This window comes from Mustela nigripes, chromosome 12 (assembly GCF_022355385.1).
Source record: "Mustela nigripes isolate SB6536 chromosome 12, MUSNIG.SB6536, whole genome shotgun sequence".
Lineage (NCBI taxonomy): Eukaryota > Metazoa > Chordata > Mammalia > Carnivora > Mustelidae > Mustela > Mustela nigripes.
Window position 1 is genome coordinate 151741051 of NC_081568.1, and position 12564 is coordinate 151753614.

Sequence of the window (12564 nt, forward strand, 5' to 3'; positions counted from 1 at the left end):
TGTCAAATAAATAAATAAAATCTTAAAAAAAAAAAAAAAAAGGCATATGTCCATGTCTGAACCTCCGGAACCTGTGAATGTGACCTTATTTAGGAAAAAGGGTCTTTGCTGATATAATCAAGTTAAACATTTTGGAATAGGTTATCCAGGATTACCTGAAATCCAATGACAAGTGTTCTTAGAAGAAGAGACACAGATAGAAGAGGATACACCTGGGAGCAAGGTCTGTCAGGACAGAGGCAGAGGTTGGAGTGAGTGTCTACAAGATGAGAGAGCCTCGAGCCAATGCAAGCTAGAAGAAGCAAGAAATGACTGGACCCTAAGCCTTCAACACCTTGATTTCAGACTTTGAGCCAATAGAGCTGTGTCAGAACACGTTCTGAATGTTTTAAGCCACAGAGTTTGTGACAATTTGTTGTGATATCCCCCAGTTACACCAGCTTTGGATGGCTCTAGGCATCCCTTGGCTGGTGACTGCAGGATCCCAAACCCTGCCTTTGTCTCTTTACCACATCTTCTGTTTCACTGGAATTAAGAACAACCATAATCCTTGATTGTCTCATCTCAAAAGCCCTAATTTAGTTAATCTTCAGAGACCCTTTCTCCAAATAAGCTTACATTCACAAGTTCCAGGGAACAGATCTTTGAAGGGGGGCCTGTTGAACTCACTATGGTGATTACTGAGGATCTGATTCTTTCAAGGGAGGATTATAATCAAATCCAGCCAGTTAATCGGTAATGTTCTACCATGCTAACAAATTAAACCAACCTTGAGAGTCTGGTTTTCAACATTAAAAAAATACTCCCCCAAGAAATGATCGCCTCTGTCAAGAGCTCGGAGTGTTAAACCTGAAAGATCTATGGATAGTTACCTGAACCCTCCTTGTCAGGAGGGGACAATTTGGCTTTGTGTGAGATCCTAGACTAGGAGAAAGAACCCAGGATGTCTGCTGGTGGGCCAGGATCCCAGTCTGCAACACTGGGGTTGATGAGAGGAGAGACAGGATGCTATCTCAGTGTCTTAATAAAAAGAAACAAGCTCAAAGTGGATTCCCTCTTGCTAAGCCGGATCAAGACTTAATAACTAACCTAACCCAATTCTAGAGTAGAATTTTCAACCACTCAGTCTAGAATTTCCTGATCAACGCTAGTAAGGTAAATTGCATGATAGGTCCTCACCCTTACCACAAAAGTGACCTCGCCTGAAATAATAAATTCTTTTCTTTATGACTTCCTTGCTATTCTGCCTATTAAGGTCTTTCATTTTATATAGCACCTCAGAGTTCCTTCCCTTCTATCCATTAGACAATGCTGACTAATTCATAAATCATTGACTAAAGTCAATTAAATCTTTGAATTTACTCAGTTGAGGGTTTTGTTTTTGTTTTTGTTTTTGTTTTTCAAAGATTTATGTGGGGAGCAGCAGGCAGAGGGAGAGGGAGAAGCACACTCCCCGTTGAGCAGAGAGCCTGACCTGGGGCTCTTTCCCAGGGCCCTGGTATCATGATCTGAGCTAAAGGCAGATGCCCAACCCACTGAGTTACCCAGGAGTCTCTTGGGTTTTTGTTTGCTGGTTTGTTTGTTTGTTTTGTTTTGTTTTTTTATTTGATGGTATCTGTCAAGAGGGGCACCTGGCTGGCTCAGTCAGTGGAGTGTGCAAATCCTGATCTTGGGGTTGTGAATTTGAGATCCATGTTAAATGAGTGTAGAGATTATTTAAATAAAAAGTAAGAAGTCTTGGAGTGCCTGGGTGGCTCAGTCAGCTAAGCATCTGCCTTTCGCTCAGGTCATGATCCCAGGGTCCTGGGATCAAGACCAGGTCAGGCTCCCAGCAGGGAGCCTGCTTCTCCCTCTCCTCTTCTCTCTCTCTCTCTCAAATAAATAATAAAATATTTAGAAAATTAAAAAATAATAAAAATAAAAATAAAAAATAAATCTTAATAGTATCTATCAGGATTTTCCACAGAAATGGCACCAATATAGGATGTGTATATATACATATATAGAAAGGAACTTATTTTAAGGATATTGCACACCTGATTGTGAGGGCTGGCAAATCTGAAATCTACAGGATGTACTGGCTGTCTGGATGCTCAGGAAAACTTGCAGTTATAGTCCAAAGGCAATCTGCTCCCAGAATTCCTTCTTTCTTGGGAAAAGTCAGGCTTTTATTAAGGCTTTTGTCTTAATCTGGGCTACAATAACAAAAGTGCCAGAGACTGAGTGGCGAAACAATGTTTCTTAAACATTGCTCACAGTTATGGAGGTTGGAAAGTCCAAGATGGAGGCTCCAGCAGATCTGGTGTCTGGTGAGAACCCACTTCCTAGTTCATAAGCATACATCTTGCTGTGTCTTTAGGGTAGAAAGGGTGATGGGGCTCTCTGGATCTCCCTATAGGGTGCACTAATCCCATCATAGGCTCATAACCTAATCACTTCCCAAGGCTTCACTTCCTCATAGCATTAGGCTGAGGTTAGGTTAGTTTTCAATATATAAATTAGGGGCAGATACAGTCCATAGCGGCCTTCGTCTGATTGCCTGAGGCCCACCCACATTACAGAGAGCAATCTGCTTTTCTCAGTGCCTACTGATTTAGATGTTAACCTCACCCAAGAACACCTTCCCAGAAACATCCAAAAATTTTTTTCCACTCTTTTTTTTTTTAAGATTTTTATTTATTTATTTGACAGAGAGAGACAGAAAGAGAGGGAACACAAGCAGAGGGAGTAGGAGAGGAAGGAGCAGGCTTCCCACAGAGCAGGAAGCCCAACACAGGGCTCAATCCCAGGAACCTGTGATCACAACCCAAGCCAAAGGCAGATGCCTAATTACTGAGCCACACAGGCACACCCCCCCCAAATTTTTTTTTTTAAAGATTTTATTTATTCATTTGACACAGAAAGAGAGATCACAAGTAGGCAGGGAGGCAGGCAGAGAGAGAGGAGGAAGCAGGCCCTCTGTGGAGCAGAGAGCCCGATGTGGGGCTCTATCCCAGAACCCTGGGATCATGACCCAAGCTGAAGGCAGAGGCTTTAACACACTGAGCCACCCTGGTGCCCCTCCAAAAAATTTTTGACCAGATATCTGTCCCCCATAGCCCTGCCATGTTGACACATAATCAATCATCACACTTAGATTCCCACTTCTTTTTATCTTTTTAAGATTTTATTTATGTAAGGGCCTCCTTAGACAGAGTGAGCCATTTTGTTGTTTATGCAGTAAACTTAGATTGAACCTGCACCTTCCCCACAAGAGAAAAGTGCTTAGAAACAGAACTGGTGAAATATAACTGGCCAGCCCCTGATAACGGAGCCCACATACAAGGATGTGTCTGGCCAGGTGGAAACGTCCAATCAAGGGAAAGCGCACATATTACCCGCCAAGGAGTGTGAGCCCCGCCTATCAGGCCGATTCCAGCCAAGGTTATAGGCTGAATTAAATGACTATCATGGGGTGAATTGTAATTCAATTGGCCACCTATGTGTGGCCAGGCTCAACCACACAGCCTTTACTCTATAAAAGTTAGTCTGTGAGACTGGGAGGGGTCGCATCTTTGCAAGAGACGGCCCTCGCTGGTCAGTTTGATTCTCGATGCTTAGCGGGAAATAAAGCCCTGCTTAACTTCCGCTTTGTATCGGTCTCGTCCTTTTGTCTACGGACCCTTTCATTTATTTATTTTTTTGACAGACAGTGATCACAAGGAGGCAGAGAGGCAGGCAGAGAGAGAGAGGATGAAACAGGCTCCCCACTGAGCACAGAGAGCCTGACTTGGGCCTCAACCCCAGGACCCTGAGACCATGACCTGAGCCGAATGCAGAGGCTTTAACCCACTGAGCCACCCAGGTGCCCCTAGATTCCCACTTCTTTGACCAATTCTGTGCTGCAAAGGCAAAATCCCCACTTTCTCAGGTAACTGGTGGCAAGAAGTCTAGAATGAGTTAAAAATGTAACCTTATGGCAAGGTTAACAGTTGGTCAGGCCTATAGTTGCTTTTCCTCATGAAAGTAAATTTAGGTCTGCTTAAGACAGAGCTCTGTTCCAAGCCTCTCAATTCATGCTGAAATTTTCCAAGTCCCTTGAGTGTCCTGGGCATATCATGATGAAGTCAGCCAGAATAAACCATAGCACAGCCAGAGGAAGTCATGGGTCAGGGTTATATAGAGCTCTGGACATCCCCATTCTGGTGCTACTGGCCACTCACCAGTCCCACCTCTTGCTAGAGTCCTGCCATTCCCATCCTTGCTGACTTTGCTCCCCATTTAGAGAAGGAAGAAGGGGGTGGGAGGAAGTGTATGTTATATATTATGTATTATCTATGCACAATCTACAGGCACTTCTTAGGATGTGACTTTTCAAAGAATGACTGAACCTCAAAAGGGTAAATAATTGGGAGCCAAGAGAATAACCTTTAGAGATGAGATGAGCCATCACTGAGGTTCTGATATGCTGCATGGATGTAACTGACTCTGCCCTAGCTGACAGAAAGGCCTCCTTGGTTTCTCTCAGGATGGTTCTGTACAGACCCAGGGTGTCCCTGGCTCCCTGATGGCACCCATGCCATGGTTTGGATAGTATTCAAGGCAGCTTATAGTGGACATGTGAACAGGATGTCCCTGGTGAGCACCTTACCTCTGGGCTCCAGAAGCTGGTGCCCTTGACCACTTACCATGCTCCATACTTGGGTGTCCACCTAGAAGCCTAAACAAACACCTGCCCTCTTTTCTATTCTTTCTTTTTTTTTTTTTTTTTAAGATTTTATTATTTATTTGACAGACAGAGATCACAAGTACTCAGAGGCAGAGAGAGAGAGGAGGAAGCAGGCTCCCTGCTGAGCAGAGACCCCGATGTGGGACTGGATCCCAGGACCCTGGGATCATGACCTGAGCCGAAGGCAGAGGCTTTAACCCACTGAGCCACCCAGGTGCTCCTCTGCCCTCTTTTCTTTTCCGTAACTTCCATAACCCACTGCCTTGAGCTGACAGAAAACAGAGGCCCCATGAATGTTTTCTTCCTTTCCTTCCTGCCCCCCTATTACCACCAGCTGCCCACCATCCTGATACCTCCTATTCTGCATCTCTCTGCTTAGGAGCTTATCCAAGCCCACCTACTAGAGAAGCAGGAAGGTGGGCTGAGAAGAATATTGTGGCCTGTTTTTCTCCATTCAGAGGCTGCTCTGCTCAAAATCAGGACATCACTCCCAACTCTAGAAACTACCATTGTTTCTACTTTGAGTGGCAAGATTGAAACTTCATACTTCCCACCCTCTTCTCCTACCCAACATCCCGAGATTAAATTGTCTTGACTATGAATGTGCCTTTCACAAGCTGAGCAAAACTCAACACAGGGAAGGGATGATGTGGGAAACAAAGGCAGAATAAAAATTTTCTAATTTCCTTACTACCTAGAGCCCACTGACAAGTCCTTGAAACAGGTAGAATGACATTCCTCTACGGACTCAACTGCTTAGATGCTTTTACTTTGCTTACTTACTGCTTACTTTGCTAAGGGCAAAAGGCAATCTTAGCCCAACCCCCCAAGATCCTGTAAGTCTACTCTAACATATAAAAATTCCTTTGGAAACTTCCTTTATCTCTGCCCCACAAGATACATGTTGACAATCATTCCGCAAGCATACAACCCATTGATATATTCCTCAAGGGTCTCATGACTAAGGTCTTATTAGACAGTAAAAAATGACATTTTCTCAACAACTCGCCTCCTTAAGGTCCTGGAAACCTTGTTTCCAAATTCCTTAGTTTTCTGCTCTTCCTAACTCCCTCCCAACTTGAAAGTATATAATGGGCCACTTCTCATGACCCCAGTGCAGCTCTTTCTGCTCACAGGTCTTTTCCCTGTGCTTTAATAAAACCACCTTTTTGCACCAAAGACACCTCAAGAATTCTTTCTTGGCTGTTAGCTTCAAACCCTACTTCTTTCCTACATCAGGGGGACCCTTCATTTGCGGACTCTGGTTTTAAAATCCCTTTATACTATTCCCTTATCTTAGATGGAATTAGAGGGACAAGAGTCAAAACAGTGGCATAACAAGGAATTCTCCCTAAAGAATTCACCGTCTCCTAAGAGGTTAATTATTCTCACTGCTATTGATATTTGCATAAAGGTGTATCCTTGGCTTTGGTGGTCAGGATAGAGCTGATGTGGGAAACAAAGGAAGAATAAAAATTATTAAATTTCCTTATTATCTACAGCCCATTGACAAGTCCCTGAAACAGGCAGACATTCCTCTAGGAACTCAACTGCCTCAAGGTTGATACTTTGCTAAAGGCAAAAGGCAATCTTAGCCTAACCCCCCTAACCCCCACCCCAGGATCCTGTAAGTCTCCTTTAAACACATATATATATATATATATATATCCCTTTAGAAACTTTCTTTATATCTAGCTTTCCAAGATACATGTTGACAATCCTCTCCCAAACATAAGACCCACTCCTATATCTGAAGGGTCTCATGACTGAGGTTTTATTAGACAGTAATAAATGACCTTTCCTAAACCTCTCGGGATCCTGGAAACCATGTTTCCAAAAGGACTTTCATATGTTAAAGAAGACTCCCAGGATCCTGGAGGTCTCACTATTGTCAAGGTAGGGTTTCACTTTGCTTCCTGTGAAACATTAAAAAGAAGGCAGTTAGTTGTGAGTTTCTGGAGGAATGCCATACTCTGCCTGTCTAAAGTACTGGTCAATGGGCTGCAAATTGTGAAGAAATTTAATTTCATCCTCATTTCTTTTGCCTTTGTTCTTCACATCACTTGCAGCAGATTCCTTCAGCTTCAGAGCACCTCTGCAGCTTGCAGGGGGGCATCTCTTCCTGAAGCTCAGTTTCCCTCATCCAGGGCTGGCATCTGCTCTGGGTCCATGGTCATCTGTACCATCCTGTTCTTTTTGTCCCAATTTCCTGTCTTCTCTCCATGTTTCAAAGCCGGGTTTCTGTGCCTGGTCTCAGCTGGTCTTTACTGAGCACTGCTAGGGAAAAAAAAACTCTCTCTTTACCTTCCTCTATTCATTAATTAGGAACCTCCAGATTAAACTGCCAAAATATAGATAAGCAAGAGAAAAGACAGATTTTTATGCATGTGTAGACAGAAATTCATAGAGAAATGTGATTCAAAAGTTGGTGGTTAGACTTTGGGACTTATATGCCATCTTAATAGTTGGTGGTGATGAGGGAGCAGGAGGCTGGCTGAGGACAAAGCAAAAGCTGGCGCCTTGCACCCGCTCTTCACCCTTTCCCCTCCATAAGTGTAGCATCCCTCAGGCAGCCCTGACTGCCATGAACAATAAGCAAATAGTTAACTTGCAGAGCTCACAATCCTGCTAGACAGGAGTCTCCCTTCGCTTACAAATGTCCTAAATCTCACTAACAAAGACGATTGATAGCAGGATTGTGACACCCCACCAAAAAGTCTCCCAACTATCTTAATGTTAATGGCCGGTCTAAAGACAACACTGATCCAGCAGCAAGGGCAAGGCCTCCGGCAGGCCTGGAACATCCTGGCACCTTGTAGGCCCTCTTTAGCATATGAAAACTCCATTGAAACCTCCCTTCCCCTCACCTTCCCCCAACAGCAGGGTACATAACCTGCCATCCCTCACAACCCGGGGCAGCAGCTCTTCCTGCCCACGGGTCCTGTCCCCGTGCTTTAATAAACCACCATTTTGCACCAAAGAGGTTTCAAGAATTCTTTCTTGGTCATCGGCTCCGGACCTCAGCCCACCAAACCTCACCTAGGTTCTAGAACTTCATCAGTGGGGAGGGCCAGAGGGGAGAAAAAATTACTTCTTAGAAGTCTTACTTCTATAATACTTCCATAAGATTTACTTATGGACACACAAACGACTTACAGGGCCCTTAGGAAAACAGATGGGAGGTACGACAGTTTGTAGCAAAGTCTGTGTCCATGTGTTGATTTCTAATCTGCTTTCTTGTGATCAATCTTTATTGACTTTTGGTGAAGCTCCCAGGAGGGGAGGGGATTTAGGATATCAGGTCATTTGCAAAGCACTGCTTTTAGGCAAATAAGGAATTCCAGGAACTCTAATGCCTTTAGCTCAAAATTGTACTTACCCCACCGTGGCATATTTTGGGGTGGCATATCCTAATGTCCTTCAGTGCTTACTGTAAATTGCACCTGTGTGGGATTTCCATCGTTCTGTTAATTGTGATGTCCCAGGATGTGGGCTGCGAAGTGCCTCACCCATGGTGTGCTTTACTTAGCCATGTTGATCAAGGTGCTGGGTGGCTGAGAAGGCCTTGTGTGTTACCACTGCCTCCACCCCAGCCCAGGAAGTCTCCTTGGAGGGGGAATAAATGTCATAGATACAGTTTTCTCCCTCTAGGCTGGACAGTCTGAGAACATGGAACACATGATTTTTGTCACTATTTTTTGAGATTTTGAGCTAGGTTTTAAGAGGCAGAGGAAAGAAAATTGTTTTTCTGCATCTTCCTGAATGATGTAGGAAACAAAGGCAGAATAAAAATTATTACATTTCTTTACTACCTAGAGCCCACTGACAAGTCCTTGAAACAGGCAGAGTGACATTCCTCTAGGGACTCAATCACCTCAATGTTAATACTTTGCTAAGGGCAAAAGGCAATCCCAGGTCGACCAAGCCCCTCCCCCCAGCAGGATCCTGTGAATCTACTTTAATATATAAAAATTCCTCTGGAAACTTCCCTTATCTCTAAACCTCCACAAGATGCATGTTGGCAATCATTCCCCAAGCATATGGCCTACCAATATACATCTAAAGGGTCTCATGACTAATGTTTCATAAGAAAATTATAAATGACATTTTCCCAACAATAGCTAGGCCCCTCAAGATCCTGAAAGTTTTGCTTCCAAAATTCCTTAGAGGCTTCTGCTCTCCCTAAGCCCCTTCCAACTTGAAAGTATATAATGGGCCACTCCTATGGCCCTAGTACAGCTCTTTTTGCCCATAGGTCCTGTCCCTGTGCTTTAATAAAACCACCTTTTGCACCAAAGACATCTCAAGAATTTTTTCTTGGCCATTGGCTTTGAACCTTAATGTTCTTTACTACATCAATGGACACCTAGGAAGAAGTATAAGACAAATGTTTGTTTGTTGGAAACCAGACAACCTGCTCCTCCCCCAGTTTGAGTTCATCCCCCTAAGCCTGGGGGAAGGTCATTCTGGAAAGACTAGTGTGTGTATGTGTTGCAGGGGGGTTGATCTAGCCAGCAAGTTTCCTCCAGGTATGTCAGGGTCCAGGTCACAAGGTGTAGCTGAAAACTGAGTTACAGCCTTGGTGAGCTTCAGGCTCTGGGAAGTAAGGGTTTATTTGATGTTGTTTTGGAATGGTGGTGAGGTTCAGTGGAGTGGAGTCTGGAGTCAGTGACCAAGAATGAATAATTGAGACATCTGGTGCAAAATGGTGGTTTATAGATAGTATGGGGACAGTACCTGTGGGCACAAAGAGCTGCTGCCTTGGGGTTATGTGGGGTGACTGATAATATACTATGGGGTTGGGGAAGGTATGGAAAAAAAGGAGGTTTTGAAAGAAACTTTCATGTATTAAGGAAGACACACAGGATACCAGAGGTTTTGCTATTTGTCAAGTAAAGGTTGTTTTTCCTTCTAGTAAGGCATTAACAGTAAGATAGTTGGGAGCTTCCTAGAGGAATGTGACATTTCTTTTATCACAGGCCCTTATCAATGGGCTATAGGTTTAAAAGAAATTCAATTTTATTTGCATTTCCTTTCACCTCAGCTTCCCTCAATTTTATGGAGGGGAGGGTGTTGTTAGAGCTTCAGGAACTGAGTTATGGGTCTCTGGAAGTTAGGCCATTGATAAGAAACCTTCTTTCTTAGTCACTAGGACATTTGTAAACTGAGGAAAACTCAAGTCTTGCAGGATTGTGATCTCTACAAGTTAAATATTTGTTTTTGTTTTTCCTTTAGGGCACCCAGAGGGCCTGAGGAATGTCACATATATCCCATGGGGTGGAGGGGAGGTTGGTTGCCTGGTGTCAGCTTCAGCTTTGTCCTCAACTTGCCTTCTGTTCCCTCATAATAGTCATGACAAATCCAGAGAAGGAAAAAATATAATTTCTAATCAGAAGATCCCAATGTGCTTTGAAATGAGGTGAGGGGAGACTATGGGAAGAGAGAACTGGTTTTACCTGGAAGACTTAGGAGCAGTCCTCATTGTGTCTCACTCAACTTTGCCACCTCAGCAGCTGGCCAGGTGGTGAGGAACTTCTAAAAGGCCAGAACCCCTTGACTTGGCTGCTGTATGCTGGTAGATGGACATAAACTCCTTAGTGCCAGCTACTCAGAGTGATGGCTCTTTTTGGAAATCCAGGGCACTGCTTTCAGGGTTACAGCAGAAGCTGGGTGGTGGTGCCCATTTCTGGGTATCTGGTATTCCAGTGCACCTTTTTGTCTTGATAATCAGATCAAATGCCCAGGGAGAGCCATGGAAACACTGACCACAGATATCTTGAAGGTATATAGTTCTCCCATCTCTAATCTCCTGTCCCTCCCCAGCCTCTGTCTTTTTATCTGTTTTCCCAAAGAACACATGAGTGTAGTGGAGAGACCTAAGAAGGAGACCTGACCAGATTCTGGCCTCACTACTTTCTGATGGCTGTAGGTGGTTTTCTGGGACTCATTTAACTGCTCTAAGCCTAAGAGGTTTGCTCAGTAACTGCTTCCTGGGCTTGGTAGACAGAGGTGTATATAAAACCCATAACCTGAGCTCTTCCCTAGGTCAGGATCATTGGACCTAGGAAGGGAAAGCTACCTGCATTGTGCAAGACTTTATCTAAACCACAGTATGCCACCCTCCCTTTGGTTGATGAACTAAGAAGCAGAAAAAGAAGTTCAAGAACTATCCTATGGCCTGCAAGAAACTTGCAACTGCTCCATGTCAATTAGAAAAGCCTGGAAAATCTTTCTACAAGCCAACTTGAATCTGCACGATCATCCTGTAGAACAGGCACAATTAGTCCCTCATTTCACAAGTGAGGCACAATGGTTAAGAAATAGGTTTAAGAGACACAGATGACCCAAGAATCCAATTCAGGCAGCCTGTCTAGGTAGTCTGGGCATTTCTAACATGCTGAACCCACTTCTGCAATCTCAGGCATTAGATCACAAATTGCACAAATAACTTTTAAATTACTGCTGTGATAGGATCACAGATTAGGAATACAGAGAGAATATATCAGGGAAGTTTCCCTTACTCTGTGGGGTCAGGGAATGAAAATGGATTTAGGATGCCTCCATTTTGACCTCAAACTTTCTAGTTGGGCTCTTATTTCCAACTTGTCTCTTGGCTTAGGTGGAAGACCCTGAGGGCAAAGCATCCTCCATAACTACCCCTTCAAGTAAATAAGGATTGCCCTGAGCCATCAAGAACACACTCTTGACTGACAGCAAGACAATAATGGCTTGACCTTCACTGCCTTCCTGCATATACCCACTCACCTTAATCCCATGTTTTCCTTATATAAACATGTAAGTATTTTTGGCATTTGGGAAACTGTCTCTGAGACATTAGTTGGCTGTCTTCCTTGCGGTGAAATCACTGAAATAAAATCCTTTCTTATTTTATCACCACTTGTCTCTCTGTGTTTGGATTTTGTGAGAAGCGAGTGGGTGAACTTGGTCTGTTTGGGAATCCCAGAGCAGGTGATCTTGCACCCTGGTGCCCTGCCTACAGGAAGGCTTCTGTGAGAAGTAGTTTCATTTTTTTTTAAGATTTCATTTATTTATTTGAGAGAGAGAATGTGCAAGGGGAGAAACAGACTCCTCTCTGAGCAAGGATCCTGACTCAGGGCTCAATCCCAGGACCCTGGGATCATGACCTGAGCTGAAGGCAGACATTTAACTATCTGAGCCACCAAGGGGCCCTGAGAAGTAACTTTAGAAGTGAGATGAAGGGAAGAAATAGTAGGCTGAGATGACATCAGGCAGCAGGAGATCAGCTAGATAGCTTATCAAAACATTGTAAATACCTACAAACCCAACAGGAGATTGAAGAGAAGAAGAGCAACAATTCTAGAAACAGAAAATTGACCACTTTCTGAAAGGTAGGGCAGGTGCAGAAGTGAATCCAAAGCGACGGGAAGATAGATCACGGGGGGAGGGGCCAGCTCCCGGGAAGCGGCAGAGCAACAGAGCACAAAATCAAGACTTTTTTTAAATATTAAAAACTTTTTTTATAATTTATTTTTTATTTATTTTCAGCATAACAGTATTCATTATTTTTGCAACACACCCAGTGCTCCATGCAATCCGTGCCCTCTCTAATACCCACCACCTGGTTCCCCCAACCTCCCACCCCTCCCGCCATTTCAAACCCCTCAGATTGATTTTCAGAGTCCATAGTCTCTCATGGTTCACCTCCCCTTCCAATTTCCCCCAACTTCCTTCACCTCTCTAACTCCCCATGTCCTCCATGATATTTGATATGCTCCACAAATAAGTGAAACCATATGATAATTGACTCTCTCTGCTTGACTTATTTCACTCAGCATAATCTCTTCCAGTCCCATCCATGTTGCTACAAAAGTTGG